The sequence below is a fragment of the Pongo abelii genome, chromosome 6, assembly GCF_028885655.2.
Source record: "Pongo abelii isolate AG06213 chromosome 6, NHGRI_mPonAbe1-v2.0_pri, whole genome shotgun sequence".
Lineage (NCBI taxonomy): Eukaryota > Metazoa > Chordata > Mammalia > Primates > Hominidae > Pongo > Pongo abelii.
The window spans coordinates 39,097,964-39,125,487 of NC_071991.2; the positions used below are offsets into that span (position 1 = coordinate 39,097,964).

A 27,524-nucleotide genomic window follows, 5' to 3' on the forward strand; every position below is an offset into this window, starting at 1 on the left:
AAGGTAATTTATAGATTCCATGCTATCCCCATCAAGTTACCACTGACTTTCTTCACAGAATTGGAAAAAACTACTTTAAAATTCATATGGAACCAAAAAAGAACCCACATAGCCAAGACAATCCTAACCAAAAAGAACAAAGCTGGAGGCATCACACTACCTGACTTCAAACTATTCTAAAAGACAGCATGGTACTGGTACCAAAACAGATATATAGAACAAGGGAACAGAACAGAGGCCTCAGAAGTAACACTATACATCTGCAACCATCTGATCTTTGACAAACCTGACAAAAACAAGAAATGGGGAAAGGATTCCCTATTTAATAAACAGTGCTAAGAAAACTGGCTAGCCATATGTAGAAAGTTGAAACTGGATCCCTTCCTTACACCTTATACAAAAATTAACTCAAGATGGAAAAAAGACTTAAATGTAAGACCTAAACCATAAAAACCCTAGAAGAAAACCTAGGCAATACCATTCAGCACATAGGCATGTGCAAAGACTTCATGACTGAAACACCAAAAGAATGGCAACAAAAGCCAAAATAGCCAATTGGCTCTAATTCAACTAAAGAGCTTCTGCACAGCAAAAGGAACTATCATCAGAGTGAACAGGCAGCCTACAGAACGGGAGAAAGTCTTTGCAATCTACCCATCCAACAAATGGCTAATATCTAGAATCTACAAAGACCTTAAACAAATTTACAAGAAAAAAACAAACAACCTCATTAAAAAGTGGGTAAAGGGTATGAACAGACACTTTCCAAAAGAAGACATTTATGCAGCCAACAGAATATGAAAAATGCTCATCATCACCAGTCATCAGAGAAATGAAATCAAAACCACAATGAGATAACATCTCACACCAGTTAGAATGGCGATCAATAAAAAGTCAAGAAACAACAGATGCTGGAGAGGATGTGGAGAAATAGGAACGCTTTTACACTGTTGGTGGGAGTGTAAATTAGTTCAACCATTGTGGGAGACTGTGTGACGATTCCTCAAGGATCTAGAACTAGAAATATCATTTGACCTAGCAATCCCATTACTTAGTATATACCATGCTACTATAAAGACACATGCACATGTATGTTTACTGTGGCACTTTTCACAATGGCAAAGACTTGGAACCAACCAAATGTCCATCAATGATAGACTGGATTAAGTAAATGTGGCACATATACGCCATGGAATACTATGCAGCCATAAAAATGGAGGAACATGGATGAAGCTGGAAACCATCATTCTCAGCAAACTATCACAAGGACAGAAAACCAAACACCGCATGTTCTCACTCATAGGTGGGAGTTGAACAACGAGACCACATGGACACAGAGTGGGAAACATCACACACTAGGGCCTGTCGGGGGGTGGGGGGCTGGGGGAGGGACAGCAGTAGGAAAAATACCTAATGTAAATGACGAGTTGATGGGTGCAGCAAACCAACATGACACATGTATACCTACATAACAAACCTGCACGTTGTGCACATGTACCCTAGAACTTACAGTATAATTTTAAAAATTTAAAAAAATAAAGTGTTGAAAGGAAATATTGTCAATCAAAAATTCTATGTCTAGCAAAATTATCCTTCAAAAATGAAAGAGAAATTAAGATGTTTCCACAAAAACGAAAACTGGCAGAATTCTTCACTAGCAGACTTTGCCTAAAAGAAATAATAACAGGTGACTTTCATGATGAAAAACACTAGGCTAACTTAAATTCATGTTAAGAAATAAAAAGTACCAGTAAAGCTAGCTACATGGGTAAATATGAAGGACAGTATATACGTGTATTTTTTGTTTTTAATAATTGTTTCTGCTATCTGATTTAAAAGATAATAGCATAAAGCAATAGTTATAAATTTGTGCCAGGGGGCATAAAATCTATGAAGATGTAATTTGTATAATAATGAGAGCACAAAGGAGAGGGCACGAAGAATGAAGGTATATTAGAGTAATTTATACATTCCCAGTTGAAATTAAGTTGATATTAATTCAAACTATATTGTTAAAAGTTGTTACCTGTAATCTCCAAGGCAATCACTAAGGAAATAATTTTAAAATATAGTGAAACAACAGAAAAATTAAAGTTGTGCAATAGAAAACATCAATGTTTCTCAAAGAAGGTACTAATAAAGGAATAAAGAAACAAAAACTTAAGACATAGAAAACAAATAATAAAGTTGCACTTGTCAATCCCTCATATCAGTAACTACATGAAATGTAAATGGATTAAAAACATCAATCATATGACATATGCATATGACATATGTATTGAAAGAATGAATTTTTTAAATAATCTCACTAAATGCTTTTATAAGAGACACACTTTAGATTCAAAGACACAAATTGGTTAAAAATAAAATGATGGGAAGGATATTATCCTGAAAACTGTCAACAAAAGAAAGATGATGCCTCTATACTAACGTCAGACAAAATAGAGTTTAAGATAAAAATGGTTAGTCAACACGAAGAAGTAGGTTTTATAATAATAAACATGCAAATTCATCAGGAAGACATAAGAATTGTATACATATGTTGATCTAGCAACATAGTTGCAAAGTACATGAAGCAAAACTACTATAATTGAAGGGAAAATACAATATCAACAATGATAGATGCATATGTTAATACAATACTCTCAATAATAATACAGAACAACTAAAATTGTAAAAAATCTGCAAGTATATAAGACTTGAAAAATATTGACTAACTTGACTCAACTGATGTATTTTACTGAAATATGATTCACATGCCACAACATTTATTCTTTTAAAATACACAGTTCTTAGTTGTTTTTGTAAATTCATGAAATTATGCAATCATTACCACTATCTAATTCTGAAACATTTTCTCACCTCAGAAAGAAACCCTGTACCCATGAGCAGTCAGGTCCTATTCCTCCCTTCCTTCACTCCAACCCCAGGAAAATACTAATCTGCTTTCTTTAACTATGGATAAGCCTATTTCGGGCGGTTCATATTAATGGAATGAGGCAATATGTAGCCTTTGTGTCTGGCATTGTTAACAGTGTTCTCAAGGTTACCTCGTTTTAATGGCTGAATAATATTTCATTGTGTTTACCTGTTACTAGGTTGTTATACATATGGGTTGTTTCAACTTTGGGGCTATAATCAATGATGCTGATATGAACATTCATGTATAAGAAAAACAATCTTAATTTCAGCAAAATGTAGAAATTAAACTCCAATATAGCTGAATTTCTTTCATGATTCTTATGCTATCATTGTTATATCTGTTACATATTTATATGTACATACATATTTCATAATTCATCTTTTATAAACTTAGCAATATGTTTATAATCATTATTGTATGAAAAGTCTTTCCAATATGTTAAAATAACAGAAAAGAAAATATGTTTATACTGTCTTTTCTATTTACCCAAATAGTTATTTGGCCATGTTCTTTATTTCTTTTTGTGGATTCAAGTTAACAGTGGTGTCATTTCCTTTCTGACTAATTTACTTGTTATTTCTTGTAAGGTAGGTCAGCTATCACTAAATTCTCTAAATCTCTGTTTACTTTGAAATAGCTTTATTTTGCCTTCAATTTTGGTGAGTAATTTTGCTAGAAATAGAATTTTTGGTTGACAAGAGTGTTTGCTGCTATTGTTTTAACCCTTTGAATATGTTATCTGATCTGTCTTCCACCCCCTGGCTTTTGGTAAAAAATCAGCTATTGATCTTTGAGGTTCCTCTGTATGGAATGAAAATCTTTTGCTTTCTCCTTGCTCGTTCAGATTATTTTTTTGTCTTTGGCTTTTGATGGTTTGATCATAATACATCTCAGTACAAATCCCTTTCTGTTTGTTCTACTCAGAATTTGTTTAGGTTCTTAGATATTCTGGTAAAAGTTTCTCATGCTTTATGGTGTTCTACAAGTCTTTGAGGCGTTGTTTGTTTTTTATTTCTTTTTCTTTCTTTTCTACAGATTGCATAATTTTTGTTTGTCTATATTCAAGTTTGCTTATTTTGCCAGCTCAAATCAGTTCTTGAGTCCCTTTAGTAACAATTTCACTTCAACTGTTATACATTTAAACTTAAAAATTTCTGCTTGATTTTTAAAATAATTTTTGTCTGAATTGATAGTCTCTTTGATAAATAATTATCACCATGCTTTCCTTTGCTTCATTAGACATGACTTTCTTTGATGCTTTGAACATATTTATAGCAAATGATTTGCTAAATAAAAACATCTGGCTCCCTAGTGCTCATCCATTTTCCAGTGGATGTGTCACAGTGTCCTGTGCCTTTGAGTGTCTCATATTTTGTTGCTGTTCTTGAAAATTGGGCATTGTAAATAACATATGGCAGCAACCCTGTATTCTCATTCCCCTCTGGAAGCTTGTTGTTCTTATGGCGGGTTTATTGACTTTCCCAGACCAAATCTATAGAATCTGTCTTTGCTGCTGTGTGGTCACTGATGTATCTGCCCAGTGCTTTTTAAATTCTGTGTTTTTGTGGGGGGTGGGGGTGAGGGATTGTTGTTGTTGTTGTTTTGAGCCCAGCCTTGTAGGAGTGGGCCCTGAGTTAGCAAAGCTTAATTGTCAGAAGTTTTGCTGAAACACATTGAACCGGTTCAACTTCTACTTTTTCCTGGTGGATCTATATTTGCTTTGGGAAATGCATTCTAAATCTGTGAAGTTTACATATCTGCCCAGCTTTTGCTTTCTGCATGTGCAAGATCTCACATTCATCCAGGGACGTTAAGACTTTCTCTGTCTTTCCAGAGCACGTGTAAAGTCTTCAACATGTTTGTCACCCTAATACCTCCTATGGTATGAATATAAAGTTGCTTATCAAAGCCCACTTTCACTATCTTATTTCCCAGAACTCCCTGCTATATTTCTTGCTGTTCTGCCAGTTTGCTGCATGTCCTAATCATTATTGCAACCACAAAATTTTGTTTATTGGTTACCTTTGAGATTTATATCTTTGTCTGACAATGCCCCTGGGGACTTGGATATTTTCAAGTCATCCTCCTGTGGCAGCAAAGCTGCCAGTCCTCATGGGATGCCCCATCACTTGGTGTAACTTATGCCACAAACTGTGAATGAGGGTGGGGGGAAATGGTTGCAGCCCCAGGCTAAACAAGCGTGTCCGGTTGTATCACTGCTTTTTGTGAAGGAGCTAGTCCAAGCTCCCTACTCAGCTATTCCAGATGTTAGCACCTATCAATATTTTATTCCATTTTGAAATTGCTCCCAAAATAAGAAGTGTTTTACTGATCTTCGTTTTTCAGTGCCTATTCTAAGGCTTGATACACATTAGAATATCTGTAAATTATCTTGAATAAATAATAAAAAGCCTATTTTAAGCAGTCAGCATAAAGGGCAGGACTTTGAATAGCCATCAGTTTAAAGTATTTCTTTACTTGTATCATAGAATTAATTCTCTTGTAAAACAACCAGATAATCATACTGTGAACTTTTCTAATTTCAGGCAAGCACAGAAACAAAGATTTATAAATATCAATTGAGAAATGCAGATTCAGAAAGAAATAATTAAATGTCCTGGAGCTAAAAAACTTGTAAGAGTAAAAACAAATACGGTTCACTTTAGGGATTGTGAGTTCAATGTTACAATTACACAAATTATAATAATAACATGAGAGTATATTTTATTATTTTAGAAGAAAGGACTTCCATATTCTAATAATAGTAATAATGGCAACAATAATAATAATAATGATAAAAAAATACTGTTTTCAGAACGTGGAATATTAAAGCCACTCATTACGATGAGTGACTCATCATAATTCTCAGCCCTTGGACCTTGTATACGAGCTACAATTTTACACATGCATCCAATAATTCATTTAATAAGTAAAACATATGTGCCAGATTCTGAAGGCATGAAGATGAGTCATCTCCACTTTGCCTTCAGGATATCACAGTCCAGGGAAGGAGACAGATCTGTAAGTGGGTAATTACCATAAAAAGTAGTACTAAAAATAAGTAGAAGGAGGATTTAATGGGCCAATCTATTAATTATGTTAATATAAAGTGAAATGAGTTAGTATTTGTAAACCATAGACCACTGTCCAGCACTAGCAAGGGACAAATGGATGTTTGTCTCTTAGGAAAAAAAAGGATTCAGCGTGGAAACAGCTCTGGATACTCCTCACTCTTCACCTTGCCCATAGTAAGTACTTAGTTAATATCTAAATGGGTGAACAAGTATACCTTTCTAAATGCCAGGCTAGGAAAAGAGAAGACATTTTACTACTATTTGATGGGTTGAAAAGACTAGTACTAGCTTAAACCAATATTTGGTAGACAAGATAGGGCGCGTTCAGGGTGGTATGGCTGTAGACTAATATTTGGTAGAAAATCCACATATTAACTTAGCAGTTTCTAATTTCCCTTATGATTTCTTCTTTGACAATGTATTAATGGGTTTATTTGTTTGGTTGGATGGTTTGGTTGGCTTGCAATATTTGGGCATTTTAAATGCACTGGTATCTAAAGTATTTCTATCTTTGCTAGGGAACTTGTTTGTATAATGTGAAGTTTTCTATATTTACTTATGGCTCTGAAGGTGTTCCGTCTTGGTGTATGTCCATATGCACTTGAACGTAGTGTATTCTACTGTCATTGGGCAAAATGTTCTATAAATGTCAATGAGGTCACGTTGGTTGATAGCTTAATCCAAGTCTTCTGTCTTGCTAATGATTTTTTGTCTCTTTTTTTTTTTTTTTTTTTTTTTTTTGAGACAGAGTCTCTCTCCATTGCCCAGGCTGTAGTGCAATGGCACTATCTTGGCTCACTGCAACCTCTGCCTCCTGGGTTCAAGCAATTCTCCTGCCTCAGCCTCCTGAGTAGCTGGGATTACAGGCACCCGCCACCACGCCCAGCTATTTTTTTTTTTTTTTTTTTGTATTTTTAGTAGAGATGAGGTTTCACCATGTTGGCCAGCCCAGTCTCAAACTCCTGACCTCAGGTGATCCACGCTCCTCGGCCTCCCAAAGTGCTGGGATTACAGGCGTGAGCCACTGCACCTGGACTTTTGTCTTCTTGATCTATCAGTTATAGAGAGAAAAATCTGAAAATTTCTGATGTTAATTATACATTTCAAGTAAGACAGGTTCCCAGATGATCTTGGCCAATCCAGTTCTTCCTCCTGGCCTCCTTATAGTTCTCAAGAACTGTAGAATGTACTGAGAATGTAGTGCCCTGAGATAAGAAGAAACTGTCCAGAACAGACTGGGCTTTGTCCTTGTCCAACCCAGAGCAGAATGTCCTGCAAAAATTTAGCTCTGTGGCCCAGTTACCCTCAGGGTATAAAACCCAGAGTGGAATGCTTCCAGTGTCTCCCAGCTGTGGTTCAAAGTAGGACATGCACTTATGAGATTCCATCTGCCCTGTGCAACTCTCCCAAGCCTTAGGGTCTGGCTGGCCATGATTCCAGGATTCTGTCAATCTTTGCTGTCTATATTTGAGAAATAAAGTTGCTTTTCATAACTTGTATGAGTGTTCTGTCTCACCAGACTCATACTATGGCAGCTGGACTTGTGCAATATCTCTAGCAGATGAGTTTGTGCAAGACCTGCCAGATACAGGGTCCTTACCAGAAATTAGCATGTTTATGGTCCTCTTTTGGGATTGATAATCAGTGCATGATATTCTGTTTAACAACATCCGTCTATTTCTCCTTACAGTTCCAATCAGTTTTGCTTCTATGCTTTAAAGCGCTGTTGTTAATAGCACCAACATTTAAGATCATTGCTTCCTCTTGACAAATTGACCCGTTATAATTTGAATGTGTCTCCTCCAGATTTCAAGTGTTGCCAATACAATAGTAATAAAAGGTGCAGCTTTTAAGAGGTAATTAGGCCATGAGGGCTCCTTTCTTATAGCCTTACTACTATGGGCTATGAAGACATGGGATGAAGCCCTGTATAAAAGAGGCTTCGTGCAGTTTTTGGCTCTGTTGCGCCTTCTGCCACATGAGGACACAGCATCTCTCCTCTCAGGAGGATGCAGCAACAAGGTGCCATCTTAGAAGAAGAAAGCCACCCTCACCAGACAACCAAGACTGATGGAACTTTGATTTCAGATTTCCAACCTCTAGAACTGTGAGAAAATAAATATCTGTTCTATATGAATCACCCAGTCTAACATATTTTGTTATAGCAGCACAAACAAACTAATACAACCCCTTTATAATCATTAAATAATTTTAAATTTATCATGGTATTCCTTTCTCTAATATCCACCTGATATTAACACAGCTAACAGTATTCTTTTGATTAGTGTTTGTTTGATATGTTTTTCATCTCTTTACTTTTAATCTATCTGAGATGTTATATTTGAAGTGAGCTGGTACAGAGAGCATAGAGTTGAGTCTTGCTTTTTGCATACAATTTGACAATCTTTGTCTTTTAATAGGGCTGTTGAGGACATTTATATTTAATGTGATTGTTAATACAGTTTTGTTTAAACCTAGCAATTGCTATGTTTTCCCTTTTTCCATCTCTTGTTTGCTTCTGTTTTCCCCCTTTCCTGAGTTTTATTGTGTTAATCAAGTACTTCTTTTCTAATTTTATTTTAACTCCATTATAGGCTCATTAGTATGCATGCTCCCTCTTTTTTTCCCTCTCTCTTTTTTCCCCTCTCTTTTTAAATGCTTTTCTAGGCTTAACAATGTACATCTTAAACTTATCACAGACTATCTTCTATGCTGTGCTGTTTCATATACAGTGTGAGAATTTTACAAAAGTGTACTTTCATGTCCTTCCAGTCCTCCCTAATGGCACAAATTTTATTTAAAATATATTATATTTCTTTACTGTACAATGTCAATTAGCACTTAAAGAAATTTTAAAATGAGAAAAAAGTATTTTTTATCCCCCTCCAGCATATTTATAGCTTCCAATGTCTTCCATTTATTTGTGTGTATTGTAATTTCCATCTGGAATCATTTTCCTCCCGCTTAAAGAACTTCTTTAATATTTTTGGTAATGTTGGTCGACTGGCAGGGACTTCTGTAAGTTTCTGAATGCCTGGGAAGAAAAGGATACTTATTTTGCCTTCATTTTGGGAAAAAAAGTTTTTGTAGATATAAGGTTATAAGCCTGACAGCTTTTTTCTCTCAGTGCTTTAAAGATGTGGGCTCCATTGTTTCTGATATTCATTCTCATTTTTATATGTGTTTCTCTACACATAATGTGCCTTCTTTCCTCTGGCTGCCTTTAATACATTCTCTTTATCACTGACTTACAGCAAGTTGATTGTGATGCTGCCTAGTATATTTTGTTCTTTATTCTGCTTGAAGTTTGCTGAGCTTTCTGGAATTGGGATATAGTTTTCACTGAATTTGGAAAAATTTCAACTACTCTTTCTTCAGTTTTTTGTTTGTTTCTCTATTATACTTCTTTCCTTCTGGGAATTTGATGACACATTTTTTAGGTGACTTGTTCACTAGCTCATTGTTACTTTATGTTGTAAGCTTTTTTTTTCTCTTTGTGTGTTTCATTTTAGATAGTTTCTATTGCTATTCCTTTAAGCCCATTCAACTTTTTTCTTCTTCAGTGTCTAATATGTTTTAATCCCATTCAGTGTAACTTTCCTATTTAGAAATTTACTAGTTTATCTCCAAAAGTTTTATTAGAATATTTTTACAGCTTCTATTTCTTTCATCATCATATCCATGTTTATTCTGCATTCTTGAACATTTGGAGTGTATTTACATTTGCTATTTTCACGTTATTGTTTACTAATGCTATCATCAATGTCATTTCTTGGTCTGTTTCTATTGATTGATGGGTTTTGTTTTGTTTTTGCCCTGATCCCTCTGTGCCTGGTAATTTTTTATTGGATATCAGACATCATACATTTGCATTTTTGGATGATGAATATCTTCATATTGTTTTAAATATCTTGGGGCTGTGCTCTGCAACACAATTAATTTACTTAACGCTGAAGTTACTTAGAAACTTTTTGAGCTTTGCTTTTGATCTTGGTTAGGGAAGATCCAGAAGAGCCTTTTGTTTAGGGCTAATTTGGCCCCATTACTGAGAAAATGCCTTTCTAAGAACTCTACACATGGGACATTATTAGGAAATTTTTCTACTCTATCTGGTGGGGTCACAAACTATTCTGTCTTGTGTAAACTCTAGACATGTTCCCAGCTGGTTTTTTCCCTGTCTTTTGGAGTTTCTTCACACATATTCACAGACCAGGACTCAGCCAGAAGTGAGCTTGTTGATCTCCAGTGCTTGCTGTCTCCCTCTCAACCTCTCTCTCTCTCTCTCTCTCTCGTGTGTGTGTGTGTGTGTGTCTGTGTGTGTGTGTGTGCAGTTCCTTCTTGGCTTAGACAATCTACATCACAAACTCACAAACTCTACTATCGTTATTCACCTAAAACTCTGATCTCTGCCTCCTTAATTCAGCAAAAATGCTTGGCTGTGTTTGGGTTGTCCCTTTCCATCCTGTGGCCAGGAAGCTCTTTTCAAATACTTAATTGGGCACTCGTGAGGCTCAACTCACCTTCTTTTGAGGATACATTTTTTGAGCTGCCTATTTTCCATAATCTGAAAACCATTTGTTTTATATAATTTGGCTGGTTTTGTAGGAATTTTATGGCAGGATGGTAAATCTAGTCCCTTTTATTATGGCTGAAGAAAAATTTATGAACTACCATATGAGTTTTTATTCTTGAAGTGGTATCTCTTTATCATTCCCTCACTGGAAGATGAGCACTAAGCATATTACCATATGCTGTCTTTTCTGCCTCCAAATCCCTTCACAAGAAACTGCCCCCTTAGCTTCCATCCAAGACTGGCAGGCTTGCAGTGAGGTATTCTGGGTGAGCCATATTTGAAACTAAGATCTTGCTATGGGAGAGAAAGTGATGTACATTCAACTCTCTACTCCCATAACCTCATTTACATAAGATCCAGAAGTCATGCAGAAAAATAATTTTATTCTTATTTGAATTCTGACATGGACTGACTTAGATCTAATGGCAAGACAGTAAATTTCAAATGACTCACCACAAAAAAATAGAAACATAAGTGAGGTGATAGATATATCAATTAACTTGTTCTAATTATTTCACAGTGAATACATATATTAAAACATCATGTTGTACCCCACACTTGTATACAATTATGATTTGTCAGTTAAACAAAAAAATAAATAATTTTAAATATTAAATTAAAATAATTTTACTTAAAATGCTGAGATTTTTTTTCTGTTGAAAAATTCTATTAGACCTTATTAGATACTTTAAGAAAAATCAAACCGTTCACAATGTGACGTTAGCATTCATCCATCTGGTTGCCAATGTAAAAAATCAATATTGTGCTTCACATGCTCTGTCTTAGTAGGTAGATAGATACTTAAGAGTAATATGAATTATTTAATAATTTAAAATGTTCCTTGATTCCATGTGCAACTTTCCAAATCCCACAGTCATTCATATGCCTCCAAAGGCGGGAATTTGAAGGAGATGAAGAGCAAGATAGCAGGCATTGAGCACTGTGGGGAAATGCGACTTGATGATGCAAGAATCCATGGCATCTCTGCTACCTCAGCAAGGCGTCTGCACCCTGGGGTGCATCAGCCCCTGGACTTCTGCACAGCAGTGTCTTTGTCTCCTTGGCCCCGGGAAGTTGCCCCTTTTCTCTGGAGGACACCAGGAAGGAGAGGGGCCATAGCACATCCCTCACAGCTGCAGGAGCTGCCAGCCTGGCCACTCAGGGTCCTTCAAAGAATTTATATTCTGGAGGGTCTGTGACATGAAGGGCTCTTTATTTTTGAGATGTCAGGACTCTGTGGTCAGCTTGCAAGGAAATAAACACAAGAATTGAAAGTGAACCCTTAGAAAATTGAGTATGACTTACGAGTGGAATTTATGGGTGTTGAATCTAAAAAATCAAAAATAAACCAAATGAATAGCAGGGCTTGTATTCCTTATGTCTTTTCATTTCTTTGTTCTAGTAATTTATTTCTATTATGTCTTATGAAAGTTTTGGGCTACAACAGATTAAAGGGAAAACAATATACTGACTTGTTCCCATAGAAATCTGAGAAATTCTCTAAATGTGGGCCTGAGTCTACAGCAGAACTCACACTGAGCTGGGGAAAAGAACACTTCTATAGAGTATCACAAATTGTCTTCCCATCAACTCATTACATTCTCAAGTTCTCAATCAGAATCACTGGATAGCAAATTAATTTTACTTGGACTAAAGTGTGTCTTTTTTCCTCCAGGTTTATTGAGATACAATTGACAAACATTATATATACTTAAGGTATACCACTTGATGTTTTGATATAGGTATACATTGTGAATTAATCACCACAATCAAGCTAATTAGCGTATCTAGCACCTCACATAGTTATCAACTTTATTTTGGTTGGGGGAAACACTAAAAATCTACCCTCTTAGCACATTTCAAGCATATAATACCGTATTGTTTAATATATTCACATTGCTCTACATTAGCTTTCCAGAACCCATTCATCCTGTCTAACTGAAACTGTAAAACCTTTGGCCAACAACTCTTCATTCCTCCCAGCACACCTACAGTCCCTGGCAGCCATAATTCTACACTCTACTTCTGTAATTTCAACTATTTCAGATGCTCTACAGAAGTGAGATCATGCAGTTTTTGTCCTCCCTTGCCTGGCTTATTTCACTCAGCATCACATCCTCCAGGTTCAGCTGTGTTGTCACAAATGGCAAATTCACTTTGTTTTTAAGGGCAAATAATATTTCATTGTACGTATATGCTACAATTTCTTTATCCATTCATCCAGTGATAGACATTTAGGACATTTCTACATCTAGGCTATTGTGAATTATAAAGTATGCCCTTTCTGTTATTAGATTTGTTAGTTATCCTTTTACACAGGTCTGGATCACCACAGAAAATGGACAAGAAAATTTGGACGTGAAGATCAGATCCTTGCCGTGCCCTGATGGTAAGATCAGAATGGGAAGCTCACCTCTAATCAAATTGCCACTTCTTTACTCATCTGAAAAAACAACGATCCATGTTACTGAAATGGCCAAAGATCCCTCACCATATCCCTGTTTGCCTACTGCTGTGAGTCATGAAAATAACCACCTAAGTGATTTTTCTCAAAGGGAAAGGACAATATCTCTGCCATTAAATGTGAAGTGTGGTGAGTTATGGAACATGCAGCTATACAGGCAAAGTCACCCCAGTGCTGTTGCAGCCATACACATAGCCCAGCAGCCTGACAGGTTGGGGTCAGGTGGCATTCTCCCTCTTGAAGGGGTTTAAAAGTGAAATGTGGGAGGTAGAATCAATAATTCTTATCATCAATAACAGCCACAGCGGTCAAATATCTCCTCTGAGGTAGCCTGATAATGGAGAGTTCACTTATATTAATTCATTTAATAGTCACAGAAATTATAAAATCTGCCCTATTATCATTTTACAGACAAGGGAATGAAAACACAGGAAGTTTGTGTAGCTTATGTGAGGTTTCACGGTTATACCAGTGCCTGTTCTCTCTGGGCTACTTACTAGACAAAACTGCTTCACCTCATTTTGTTTGTCTACTTTTAAATCTCAATAAAGACAAAATGTTTTTCTTTGGCCTTTAAACAGCATCAGCTCAAATAAGTTTTCTAAAATTAATTTGTTGTTGTTTTATACTGCTTCATGTTCAAGGACTCAAAATTTGAAATAGCTGGTGTAGTGAAATTCAGCTAGATTCAATGGTTCTATCCCAAAGAAATTTTTTAAAACTTGGAGTTTAGAATGTTGACCTTATAAGATGAGTGGCACACATTGATGTGCCCAATGTCATACCACAAGTTGGTGGCAGGGAGACTCAGTGATGTGCTAGAGCTGGTTTGTTATAACTCAAGAGAGCCCATTTTTAAATACTTGGGAATTTTGCTAGCCACTTGTGAAACCTTTGGTACCTTGAAATCTTGAAATCAGTCATGATGGAGTACTTATACCAGGCAAATTGCCAAACACAACAGAAATAAAACAAAAGAGAAAACAAAACAAAGCTTGCTTGCTTGATTGATTATTTTCCAGAAAACAAGTTTAACATCACACCACTATTTGCTTTCCAGTATCCAGAGTGAAATCTTACAGCCTTCTTCTTAGAACTTGGCAAATATTTAATGAGAGAAAATGAGAAAATGTGAAATTGACTAGGTTGCATATTTTTTCTTTTTTTGTTTTTTTTTTGTTTGTTTGTTTTTTATTTTATTTTATTATTATTATACTTTAAGTTTTAGGGCACATGTGCACAATGTGCGGGTTAGTTACATATGTATACATGTGCCATGTTGGTGTGCTGCACCCATTAACTCGTCATTTACCATTAGGTATATCTCCTAATGCTATCCCTCCCCCCTCCCACCACCCCACAACAGTCCTCAGAGTGTGATGTTCCCCTTCCTGTGTCCATGTGTTCTCATTGTTCAATTCACACCTATGAGTGAGAACATGCAGTGTTTGGTTTTTTGTTCTTGCGATAGTTTACTGAGAATGATGATTTCCAATTTCATCCGTGTCCCTACAAAGGACATGAACTCATCATTTTTGATGGCTGCATAGTATTCCATGGTGTATATGTGCCACATTTTCTTTTTTTTTTCTTTTTATTATTATTATTATTATTATTATTATTATTATTATTATTATACTTTAGGCTCTATGGTACATGTGCGCAATGTGCAGGTAAGTTACATATGTATACATGTGCCATGCTGGTGCACTGCACCCACCAACTCGTCATCTAGCATTAGGTATATCTCCCAATGCTATCCCTCCCCCCTCCCCCCACCGCACAACAGTCCCTGAAGTGTGATGTTCCCCTTCCTGTGTCCATGTGTTCTCATTGTTCAGTTCCCACCTATGAGTGAGAATATGCGGTGTTTGGTTTTTTGTTCTTGTGATAGTTTACTGAGAATGATGATTTCCAATTTCATCCATGTCCCTACAAAGGACGTGAACTCATCATTTTTTATGGCTGCATAGTATTCCATGGTGTATATGTGCCACATTTTCTTAATCCAGTCTATCATTGTTGGACATTTGGCTTGGTTCCAAGTCTTTGTTATTCTGAATAGTGCCACAATAAACATACGTGTGCATGTGTCTTTATAGCAGCATGATTTATACTCCTTTAAGTATATACCCAGTAATGGGATGGCTGGGTCAAATGGTATTTCTAGTTCTAGATCCCTGAGGAATCGCCACACTGACTTCTGCAATGGTTGAACTAGTTTACAGTCCCACCAACAGTGTAAAAGTGTTCCTATTTCTCCACATCCTCTCCAGCACCTGTTGTTTCCTGACTTTTTAATGATCGACATTTTAAGTGGTGTGAGATGGTATCTCATCGTGGTTTTGATTTGCATTTCTCTGATGGCCAGTGATGGTGAGCATTTTTTCATGTGTTTTTTGGCTGCATAAATGTCTTCTTTTGAGAAGTGTCTGTTCATGTCCTTCTCCCACTTTTTGATGGGGTTGTTCATTTTTTTCTTGTAAATTTGTTTGAGTTCATTGTACATTGTGGATATTAGCCCTTTGTCAGATGAGTAGGTTGCAAAATTTTTTCTACCTTCTAATGGTATGGCTATAGGCGCAAACCTATGAAAGTTTGCAATCACTTTCTGCTTGATTTGGCTTTAATGTTCTATACTGAAGAGACTCCCCTAAATAGTAGCTCTATCCAAAATATCTTCAGAACTAAAAAGTTAAAGAAAAAGAACTAACATGGACCTATTAAGGGCTTCAATTTCCCATTGGAAAGATGAAGGAAGCTGGCCTTGTTGAATATTTCTTTAACCAAATTTACTACAGAATAATTAAAAATATCTGAATTATTCTCCAATACTGAAGTCCCAGGAGTGAAGGAGAAGAGTACTGTGGTTTGAGAGAGAGTTCGATATTAGGAAGAACCCCTCAATTTTCATGGACTTGAGAGCTGGCAACCTGGACGAGCTGGTCTCCCTCTAGTCCAGGCTGAGTATGTCTGGCTGGCTATGTGAGCACTTAGGAATCATGCCAATGAAGATACCTGATAAGAACATTTTAGTTTCTCAGACTTAAATATGATATGGTTTGTACATAAGGTCCATGGAGACATGAACTCAAATTCCCTGCCTTAACTCCAACAACGAGAGATGTGCACCTACCCAGAGTAGTGTGTGTCGTCACTGGGACATGCAGAACTGTGAACACTTCACCTAACTCAGCCTTCTCCTAATGTGCAGGTGTTTGCATGGTGTTATAAGTATATTTTACCTGAATAAATGTCACTTCTGTGGCCCATAATCATGTAGTTTCCATGAATAACACCCAGGACCCTGGTACCATCTCCAAACTCACTGCTTTGACTTTGATTTTCTCCTCAACAATCCTTCCAAGCACTCTTCACTCTGCCGATCATTCCACGATCATGGTGCTGGCAGACGCCATATCTGGAGAGACCTGCTTCCTAGTTCATAGATGGTGCCTTCTTGCTGTGTCCTCACATGGTGGAAGGGGCAAGAGAGCTCTCTAAAGTCTCTTTTATAAGGGCACTAATCCTATTCATAAGGGTTCCACGTTTATGACTTAATTTCCTCTCAAAGGCATCACCTTCTGATACCATCACATTGAAGGTTAGGATTTCAACATATCAATTTTATGGGAACACAAATGTTCAGTTAATAAAATTTCACCCCCAGGTCCCCAAATTCATCTCTTTCTCACAAGCAAAATATGTTCATTCCATCTCAACAACCCCAAAAGCCTTAGCTTGTTTCAACAGCAACTCTAAATTCTAAAGTTTGAGGTTCATCTATTTAAATCAGATATGGATGAGGCTTGAAGTATGATTCATCCTGAGGCAAATTCTTCTCCAGCTGTGAACCTGTGAAACCAGACAAGTTGTGTGCTTCCAAAGTATAATGATGGATCAGGCATAAAATAGACCTCCCCATACCAAAAGGAGAAAGAGCAAGGGAAAGAGAGATAGTTGGCCTCAATGAAGCCCAAAACCTAACAAGGCAAACAACATTGAATTTTAAGTTTCAAGAATAATTATTTGGGTTGATGGTCTGCCTTCTGGATGCACTGGGGCAGCCGTGTCTCACTCACAGCTTGACATGGTGCTGCCCACTCTGTGGCTCTCAGCCAGGGACCCTCAGCTCTCCTGGAGTGTGGACTCCAGGTGGCTGCATCCTATTTAAACAACAAACATCATGTTGGGGGTTAGGATTTCAACCCTTGAATTTGGGGAAATGCAGAAACATTGAGTCCATAATATGCAGCTACTGTGTTTAGCCACACCCCTTGTTGTTGAAAGCTTAGCAGTGACTCAGGGGCTTTGCCCTCATGAGGCTTACATTCAAGCCATATTTATATCTAAATCGCTAAATCAACCAACAGGAAAAAGTGGCTGACCTCCAAAACTAGGAAGAAGTCCAACTCACTGGCTTTCCCCAAGGACAGTAGCTTGTAATTTTTAGAAAGTGGCTTGAATAGGAACCACAAAGCCACAATTCTCAACTCCCAGGAATTCTAAAGGCTCAATGCACTTTCATAATGGAGAAGTGATTCTCAGAAAATTGTCTTCTAGGCAATTATATTGGCTTTTATTAACAATTCTGAGAGTAGAGGACCTACCATGTGCAAAATCTCAGATGGATTACACAATACCATTTACAATTGCTCCGAATGTACATATTCAGGTATAATTCTACCAAAACATACAGAATTATATGTGGAAAATTTTAAGTGCTAATTTTTTGATTAAAAATTACCTACATAAATTGAGAGACATCCATACAATGGATAAGATACTACCCAGGGATAAGAGACTCAATATAGAAATATGTCAATTCTTTCAAATTGACCTATGCGTTTAATACAATTCCTATAAAAATCTCAGCAAATTTTTTTACAGATATAGACAAGCTCATTCTTACATTTATATGGAGAAGACAGAGCCTACAATAGCAAAAACATCTCATAAAACAAGAATAAACTGAGAGGAATCACTCAATCTGCTGTTAAATCTTACTACATAGCTATAGTAATCAAGACAGTATAGTATTGCTGGAGTCAGAGACGCATAAAATGGAACAGAATTGAGAATCCAGAAATAAATGCACACACATATGTCCAATTGATTTTTAATGGGCTTTTTTTAGAGCAGTTCACAGCAAAAACTGAACGAAAGGTACAGAGACTTTCCTTATACCCCCTACTGGCACATAGGCATAGCCTCCCGCATTGTCAGTATTCCCCCGCCAGAATGGTACATTAGGTGCAATCAATGAACCTACATTGACACATCGTTATTATTCAGAGCCTACAGTTTCCATTAGTGTTCACTCTTGGTGTTGTAAATTCTATGAGAATAAAATATGTAATAACATGTATCCAACATTAAAGTATCATTCAGTATAGTTTCACTGTCCTACTAAAAACCTCTGCATTCCACCTATTCATCCCTCCCTCTCCATTAACCCCTGGCAACCAATACTCTTTTCATTGTCTTCATACTTTTGCCTTTTCCAAAATATAATTAGTTGGTATCATACAGTATGGAGCCTTTTCAGATTGGCTTCTTTCACTTAGTAACATGAAATTAAGCTCTCTCCAAGTCTTTTCATGGTAAATAGCACTGAATACTATTTTGTTGTCTGATGTAACACAGTTTTTTCACCCATTCACCTACCAAAGGACTTCTTGGTTGCTTCTAAGTGTTGGCAATTATGAATAAAGCTGCTGTGAACATCCAATGTAGGCTTTTGTGTGGACGTAAGTTTTCAATTCCTCTGGATAAATACTAAGAAGTGTGACTGCTGGATCATATAGTAAAAGTATGTTTAGTTTGTAAGAAACCATCTATCTGTCTACCAACGTGGCTGTACCACTTTGCATTCCCACCAGCAATGAATAGGCATTCCTGTTGTTTCACATCCTTGCCAGAATTTGTTTTGTCATGTCAATTGATTCTTGACAAAGGTGCAAAAATAATTCAATGAAAGAAGAGCAACCTTTGCAATAAATGGATGTTGGAGCAATTGGACATCCAGAGGCAAAAATAACAACAAAAAGAATAATCTCATCCTAAACCTCAAATAGTATATGAAAATTAACTCAAAATGAATCACAGACTTAAAAGTAAACAAAACGTAAAAAGCTTTTAGAAAAGAAAATGAAGAAAATTTTTAGGATCTAAGACCTGGCAAGGTCTCAGACTCGGCACCAAAAGCATGATCCATAAAATGAAAATTTTATAAGTTGGACTTCATCAAAATTAAAAACTTTTGCCTTGCAAAATGCCCTGTTAAAAGAGTTAAGAGAAAACCTACAAACCAGGAGAATATATCTGCACACCACATATCCACCAAAGATCTTTTGTCTAGAATATATAAAGAGCTCTCAAAACGAAGTAGTAAAAATCATTCAATCAAACTAGAAAATGAGAGAATGAAAGGAACTAATGTTTCACTAAAGAGGTTCACTAAAGAGGATATACAGGTGACATTTGAGCACGTGAAAAGATGTTCAACATCATTAAACATGAGGGAAATGAAAATTAAAACCACAAAGAGTTATCACTACACACCTGTCAAAACGGCTAAAATAAAAAAATAGCTGGAGTGCCACATGCTGGCAAGGATGTGAGAAAAGTGAACCACACATACATTGCCAGTAGGAATGTAAAATAGCACTATCACTCTGCACATAGTTTGTCAGTTTCTTAACAAAACTAAAAATGCACTCTCCATATATCCCAGCCACTGCACACTTGGCATTTATTACAGAGAAGCAAGAACTTAAATGCTCACACAAAAATCTGTACACAAATGGTCATAGCAGCTTTATCTGTAATAGAAAAAATTAGAACCAAGCAAAATGTCCCACAATGGGTAAATGCTTAAACAAATGGTTTTAAAAAAATCCATACCAAGGAATATTATCCAACGAGGAAAAAAAAGGAGGAATTATTGATATATACGACTGGGATGGGTTTCAAGATATCGAGTGAAAAAAGCCAATCTCAAATGGTCACATATTAAATGATTCAGTTTATATAAAATTACTGAAATAAAAGCATTACAGAGATGGAGAGCTAATTAGCATTTATCAGGGATTAGGGATGGGCATCAGGATAGGGTGGTGGCTGTGGCTATGAGAGAGTAGCATGATGAACCCTTGTTTCCAACTTGTTCTATGTGATAATATTGCACATAACTAAATACACACAGGTGAAATGAATGCATGTCAAACTAGTGAAATACGGGTAGGTCAGTGTCAATTTCCCAGTCCTGACATTGCACTGTAGTTATACAAGATGTTACTTTTGGAGGCAACGGAATAAAAGGTACATGGGACCTCTCTATATTAATTCCTACAACTTCATGGGAATTCACAAGTATCTGCATTTTAAAGCTTAATTCAAAGAAGTTATCTATTCAGAAAATAAAAACTCATTCCTGCACCCCCCATCTCAAAAAATCTAACTTCCTGTGGAAAAATGTGATTCCAGGTATAAAGCAGGGCATTTAAAATATGGCCCTTAATTGTAACAGGAAGCAAAGCAGCTGCTGAAGACCAATGAGGTCATGTCAGGAGGATTCAGGAGCCACCTGGCAGTAACTCCTATTGCCAAAGCTGGGACAATTCGAGTACCAATGAGGATAAAGACTAAAGTAAATTAAAATATATTGATTATGCTTAAACCCATGCAATCTAAATAATGTTTGAAAAACAAAACCCTCATTGGTCACTTTGGGATGATGCTAGGTAACCAATTATTCTTTTTGAAAATTAGGATATAAAGGGGGAAAATCAACCATTCATCTTGCTTTATTTTAAAGGAATATAACTCAGGGTAATAAAACTTATATAGATAAGATTATCTTTAGAATATTTAGCTAAATCAGAATAATAGGAAGGAAATATCATTTTGCAACCTCTACTGATATAAAAGATTTATGCAATAGGCTGGGCGCAGTGGCTCACGCCTGTAATCCCAACACTTTGGAAGGCCAAGGAGGGTGAATCACAAGGTCAGAAGTTGGAGACCAGCCTGACCAACATGGTGAAACTCAGTCTCTACTACAAATACAAAACTTAACCAGATGTGGTGGCGCACACCTGTAATCCCAGCTACGCAGGAGGCTGAGGCAGGGGAATCGCTTGAACCCGGGAGGCAGAGGTTGCAGTGAGCCGAGATCACGCCATTGCACTCCAGACTGGGTGACAGAGCGAGACTCTGTCTCAAAAAAAAAAAAAGATTTATGCAATATTCTTCAGGAGAGCTGACTTCTCACAAACACCACAGATATTTTGTGCCTCCTTCTGTATGCTCATGAGACCATGTTGCAAGATTCTTCCCACAAAATCGAATTCGCATCTGATAAAGTCTCTATTTGGCCATTAGATAGGGGATATTGGAAACAAAAGGAGCATATTAAATTACAGCAAGGAGATGCAATCAGCAAAATCCAGTGTGGGGAATTCTATAGGACAATCTAGTTTCTTTATCAAATAAACTGCGGAAAAAAATAAGGAGAAAAAGGAGGAGGAGGAGGAGGAAAAGGAGACGGGAGATGAAGAAAAGAGAGATGAAGAATGGGGAGGGGGAGGAGAGGAACAGAGGAGTGACCCTGAAAATTTACGAAGACAAAATATCAACCAAAATAAATATCTATATCTATATCTATCTACCTATCTCTATATATTAGTTCTTATTTTGTAAAGATACATTGAGAAATACACATGAGTAAAATGATAACTGGGATTCCTGAGATGTCTGAGATTGCTTCAAAATAATTCAGTGATAGGGAAGTAGGTAAGAAGATGGGCCATAAATTGACAATTGCTGAAGCAAAATAATACATCTATGAAGGAGATTAACTTTACTCTTCTTCATATGGAAAAGAGTAAACATATAGAGAGTAAATACGGGAAAAGTAAATATACATAAGAGTAAATATATATCTTCTCCAAATGTGTGTGTGTGTGTGTATATATATATATATATATATGATATTTTTCATAACCAAAGTAGCTTGAATGTAGACTATGGAGAGCCCATTTATATTCTCCCAATTCCCTGGGATTTCTTCTAGGAATATCTGTCATTATGCTTTCTTGTGTAGAGCCATTAGGAAAAGTAAACACAGTCATCCGTGGTCAAAGTTTTGTGCTCACTTACAGTAAAAAACAGTAACCAAAACAGCATGGTACTGGTATCAAAACAGAGATATAGACCAATGGAACAGAACAGAGCCCTCAGAAATAATGCTGCATGTCTACAACCATCTGATCTTTGACAAACCTGACAAAAACAAGAAATGGGGAAAGGATTCCCTATTTAATAAATGGTGCTGGGAAAACTGGCTAGCCATATGTAGAAAGCTGAAACTGGATCCCTTCCTTACACCTTATACAAAAATTAATTCAAGATGGATTAAAGACTTAAATGTTAGACCTAAAACCATAAAAACTCTAGAAGAAAACCTAGGCAATACCATTCAGGACATAGGCATGGGCAAGGACTTCATGTCTAAAACACCAAAAGAATGGCAACAAAAGCCAAAATTCACAAATGGGATCTAATTAAACCCAAGAGCTTCTGCACAGCAAAAGAAACTACCATCAGAGTGAACAGGCAACCTACAGAATGGGAGAAAATTTTTGCAATCTGCTTGTCTGACAAAGGGCTAATATCCAGAATCTACAATGAACTCAAACAAGTTTACAAGAAAAAAAACAAACAACCCCATCAAAAAGTGGGCAAAGGATATGAACAGACAGTTCTCAAAAGAAGACATTTATGCAGCCAACAGACACATGAAAAAATGCTCATCATCACTGGCCATCAGAGAAATACACATCAAAACCACAATGAGACACCATCTCACACCACTTAAAATGTCGATCATTAAAAAGTCAGGAAACAACAGGTGCTGGAGAGGATGTGGAGAAATAGGAACACTTTTACACTGTTGGTGGGACTGTAAACTAGTTCAACCATTGCGGAAGTCAGTGTGGCGATTCCTCAGGGATCTAGAACTAGAAATACCATTTGACCCAGCCATCCCATTACTGGGTATATACTCAAAGGATTATAAATCATGCTGCTATAAAGACACATGCACACGTATGTTTATTGCGGCACTATTCACAATAGCAAAGACTTGGAACCAAGCCAAATGCCCAACAATGATAGACTGGATTAAGAAAATGTGGCACATATACACCATGGAATACTATGCAGCCACAAAAAATGATGAGTTCATGTCCTTTGTAGGGACATGGATGAAGCTGGAAACCATCATTCTCAGCAAACTATGGCAAAAACAAAAAACCAAACACCGCACGTTCTCACTCATAGGTGGAAATTGAACAATGAGAACACATGGACACAGGAAGGGGAACATCACGCACTGGGGCCTGTTGTGGGGTGGTGGGAGGGGGGAGGGATAGCATTAGGAGATATACCTGATGTTAAATGACGAGTTAATGGGTGCAGCACACCAACATGGCACATGTATACATATGTAACTAACCTGCACGTTGTGCACATGTACCCTAAAACTTAAAGTATAATAAAAAATATATATGTAGAAAATGTAAAAATATATATATATGACCCACTGCACAATGCTTCTCCACACACAGTAAATTATTTGTGTCCCAGACAATTACATAATTATGGAAATAGAATAAAAGGTCACCAGCTGGAAATGTGGCCACTTGGTTGGGCTTAGAAACCACAAGGAAAGAAGCAATATCCTAAGCTTCCTCCATGAGACTTCACTGAGCCTTTCTGTCAAATTCACTGCTGGAATCTGGTACTCTTCCTGTTTATTCTTTTTATAAGAATTTTATTTTGTGTTTTGCTTTGCTTTAACTTTATTTTTATGTCTATTTTTTGGGAAGAAAAGCTAAAACAAAATGTTGTTGAGGGTTTTCTTTGTGTTGTTTTGTTTTCTTATTTTATGTACATCTCCACCTCAATATTTCTACATTATTAACGTGTATTAAATAGCACTGACTAGAAGAGGTTTAGAAATGCCAGTGGAAAATAGTGGCATGCATATTTCTAGAATGTCAATCAATTAAACGCTTTTTTAATTTTTATTATTATACTTTAATTAAACATTTTTAGGGAAAAAGCATGTTAGCTATTATGCATTGTGCTAAATTAGGGAAATCATACTATATCAATGTATCCCCACCACAAATGTTTGCCCATTTTAGCTAAGAAAACTGCATCTCAAGAAACCAAGTAAAGTTCTCTAAGTTATATAAATATAAAGTGAAAAAGAATGGAGCCAGGTTTATTTATTTATAAAGTTTATGCTTTTATATATTTACAATGTCCAAGCCTTTTAAAATTTATGCCATATATATTTATATAAGTATATAGATAAAATAAAATAGAGCGTAATTTGATGTGCTGTAGTAGGAAAAAAAACCAAGACGAGCCATATCTCAAAAGAGTCAAGCTATAGAGAGGAAGGTAAGTAGGGATAACCTTTCCATGTAAAAATTTATTCCCTGCGTTTTTTGGGAAATTGTTGTTTCAAATCCCGAATCTCAAGAAAAATAAGTTAAAAAATCAGAAAAATTGGGAAAAGTTTGTTCATTCTTCTGAGTAAATTAAAGCTCAACAATCAACATAGAGGTGGTGATGGGTGGAAAAGATCCACCCATGGCCAGTCAAAAGCAAGAGCAGGAAACGTGGGCATGAGGAATTGAAGGTTAAGAGGTGCACAGGACAGTAACTTCTGTAATCTAATCAGCCTGTGTTTCTCATAGTTGCTGCTATACCATTAGTGTGTTCGCAGCCCTGTCTGCTGCTAACAGTAAGTCATTCTGAAATAAGTATAAATACGTTTATGTGCATCATGTATTTTCTACAAACCCTGCAAGTGATGTTACAAGAAATAAGTTTTTAAAACAAAATAATTCTTTAGCTTCATAATTGTACACATAATTATGTGTACTGTTTATATACAGCACTGTTAACTTTGGTAGCTGACCTAGGTATTAAATACTACCCAATAATATTTGCTCATGTTTTCCAGGGTTTGCATATTCACTGTTTGTTAGAGACTACATCATAGTACTACATTGTAATTTATTATTTATTAGGTAATTTTGAGATATCCATAAAAAAGAGTACAAAAATTTTAAAAGCATAAGAGAGATAAGGGAAGTCATTTATCTCATAACGAGATATATTTGAATCACTGCAAAGCAAAGCATCATCTACTTCAGCACCTTGGATATTGTCATAGCATTATTGGCAAAATAAAGCTCTAAAAATAATACTCATAAGCTGATGCCAACTACTCTTAAGGAACAATACAGTAGGGATGGAAATGGTGGTCTGTAACATTTGCCAAATCCCACATGTAGCTATATCCTCCACAGCGGCCAACTTTAAGCTACCAACATGATGTCACTGACTGCGGAGTTGAGAAGAGATGATGTGAGTTGGTTCACAAGCTGATCCCAGAAGACCATTGAAAAAGACAAGATTTGGAGAAAAAAAAAAACATGAAACTAAATTTATTAGGGCAAGTTTCTTAAGCAAGGGACTGCAATGGCCAAAACGTCCATCATCAATTATTGCCTTAATACATAACTTTTACAATAGAATGGAACAACTGCACATCAATTTGGCACTTTCAAATGCGAAAATAAGAAAATAAACATTTAGGTAGATGAGTGGCCAGTTATCAGAATCAAAGATACATGAATGTTCATGCATGCTACGTTGAAACTTCATTGACTCTTGGTTTAATAAGAATTCATGGGAAATATTCTGGAGAAAAACTATGTCTTTACTTGAGAAAAGATTAGAAACTTTTGAAGTAGAACTTGAAGCAGATGTTGTTGTGTGGTAAGCAGTGTCTAAGATAGCTTCCAGTGATCCCCTTCCTTTGAGGGTGGGCCAGATTTAATGACCTGCTTTAAACCAATGGCCAATGTGATGGATGATCACTCCCAAAAAGAGGTTATAAAAAAAAAGACTTCAGTTTTGGGTTGTCTTTCTTGCTCTCTCTTGGATCACTAGCTCTGGGGAAGCCAGCTGCCATGCTGTGAGGGAATCCTGTGCAAACGCACCATGTGGGTAACCCTAGAAGCGCATTTTCTGAGGCTGCCAACAAGCACATGAGTGAGCTTGGAAGCAGGTCCTCTCCCAGTTGAGCCTTAAGATGCCTCCCCTCCCACCCAGCCAACAACTTGACTGCAGCCCCTTGAGAGACTTGAGCCAGAACCACTTAGAACACAGAAACTGTGAGATAATTAAATTTTTTTTTAACTGTTAGGTTTTGGAGTAATTTGTTACACAGTCATAGCTTACTAACACTGATTACCAGCACAAGTGATGGTGCAGCAATCACAGACAAATTCAGAAAGTTATCACTGATGAGCATGCATTTCACCTTGTGACTAAAGTATCTTACATCAATAGGAGGTTGATGGACAAAACATGAAAAACAAACAGCAGCAGAAGTGAATGCACTACAACTTTGAAAAACCAGAGTAGCGAAAACAATAACTCTGATCCAGTTGTGGGGTCAAATCTAAGCAGTATCATCTGTAAAATGCCTCTGCCACAATTTTTAAATATAAGAAAAATTATAAAGCTGTTTAAATCATTCTCTCATGAGAATTAGTTTTTTTGCAGAAAGAAATACTCAAGAATGAAAAAAATAAAATTATACGTCCTTTTGGATAGTAAATGGATATGTTACGAAAAATGATCCAAAGGCTTTTAAAAAGTCCATATCAATAAAATTGCTTTGTGGCAGCTGAAGGTCAGTCATTTATAGAAGGGGAACTTTATGAACTTGTGAGTGATGCACGAACTTGCTTTAAGCTTGCTATCTATATGAAGTGAGAAAGGACAACTTTTTTGCAGTCAAAAATGAAATTGTTGATTTAGCAAAATCACCAATGGATAGATTTTTAAGAGAAAATGTGCTTCAGTGGAAGAAATTTATGGAGAAAATGTGAGAGTTGCTGTGAAATGCTCTCTCATGAGATGAGAGTGAATCAGCAACTGAAGTAGCAGGAGCAAAATCAATGTCGATGGTAAAACCAAAACCAGGGCAAGCAAGTGTTTAAAAAAAAAAAAGTCATTAGCAGAGGCAATATGCACCGAAGGCCCAACTTGAAAATATGTTTTGAACAATTCAAGCAGTGGCAATGAAAACTGAAAGGCATTTTTCTATGTCTGAACCATTTGTCACGAAAGATTAAGCTTGCAAATAGTACAATGCCTGATTTGTGAGTTTTCAGCCTCCACTGTAGAAATGATCAATGTTCATATTAAATAAGTGTAGTGTCATTCTTCAAACTTTTAACATTATTTGGCATTTACTTTGTGTTAATGTTCCCTTCTTTTATCGTGTTCTTTATTAAATGGGTATACCATATAGCAATCGCATTAAGATGTTGCTGAATATGTGAACCTGTCACAATATAAGAGTTCATCATAATAACAAACCATGCTTTGCAT

General features: G+C 36.5%; 1 long non-coding RNA gene across 1 annotated transcript; it reads left to right on the plus strand.

Moving 5' to 3' along the window:
* The first annotated feature begins 5,950 nt into the window (after window positions 1–5,950).
* On the plus strand, window positions 5,951–11,862 carry LOC134761720 (uncharacterized). Its single transcript, XR_010140784.1, has 2 exons — window positions 5,951–6,171; window positions 11,445–11,862. It is a non-coding gene; the product is annotated as an uncharacterized LOC134761720 (long non-coding RNA).
* Window positions 11,863–27,524: the final 15,662 nt, after the last annotated feature.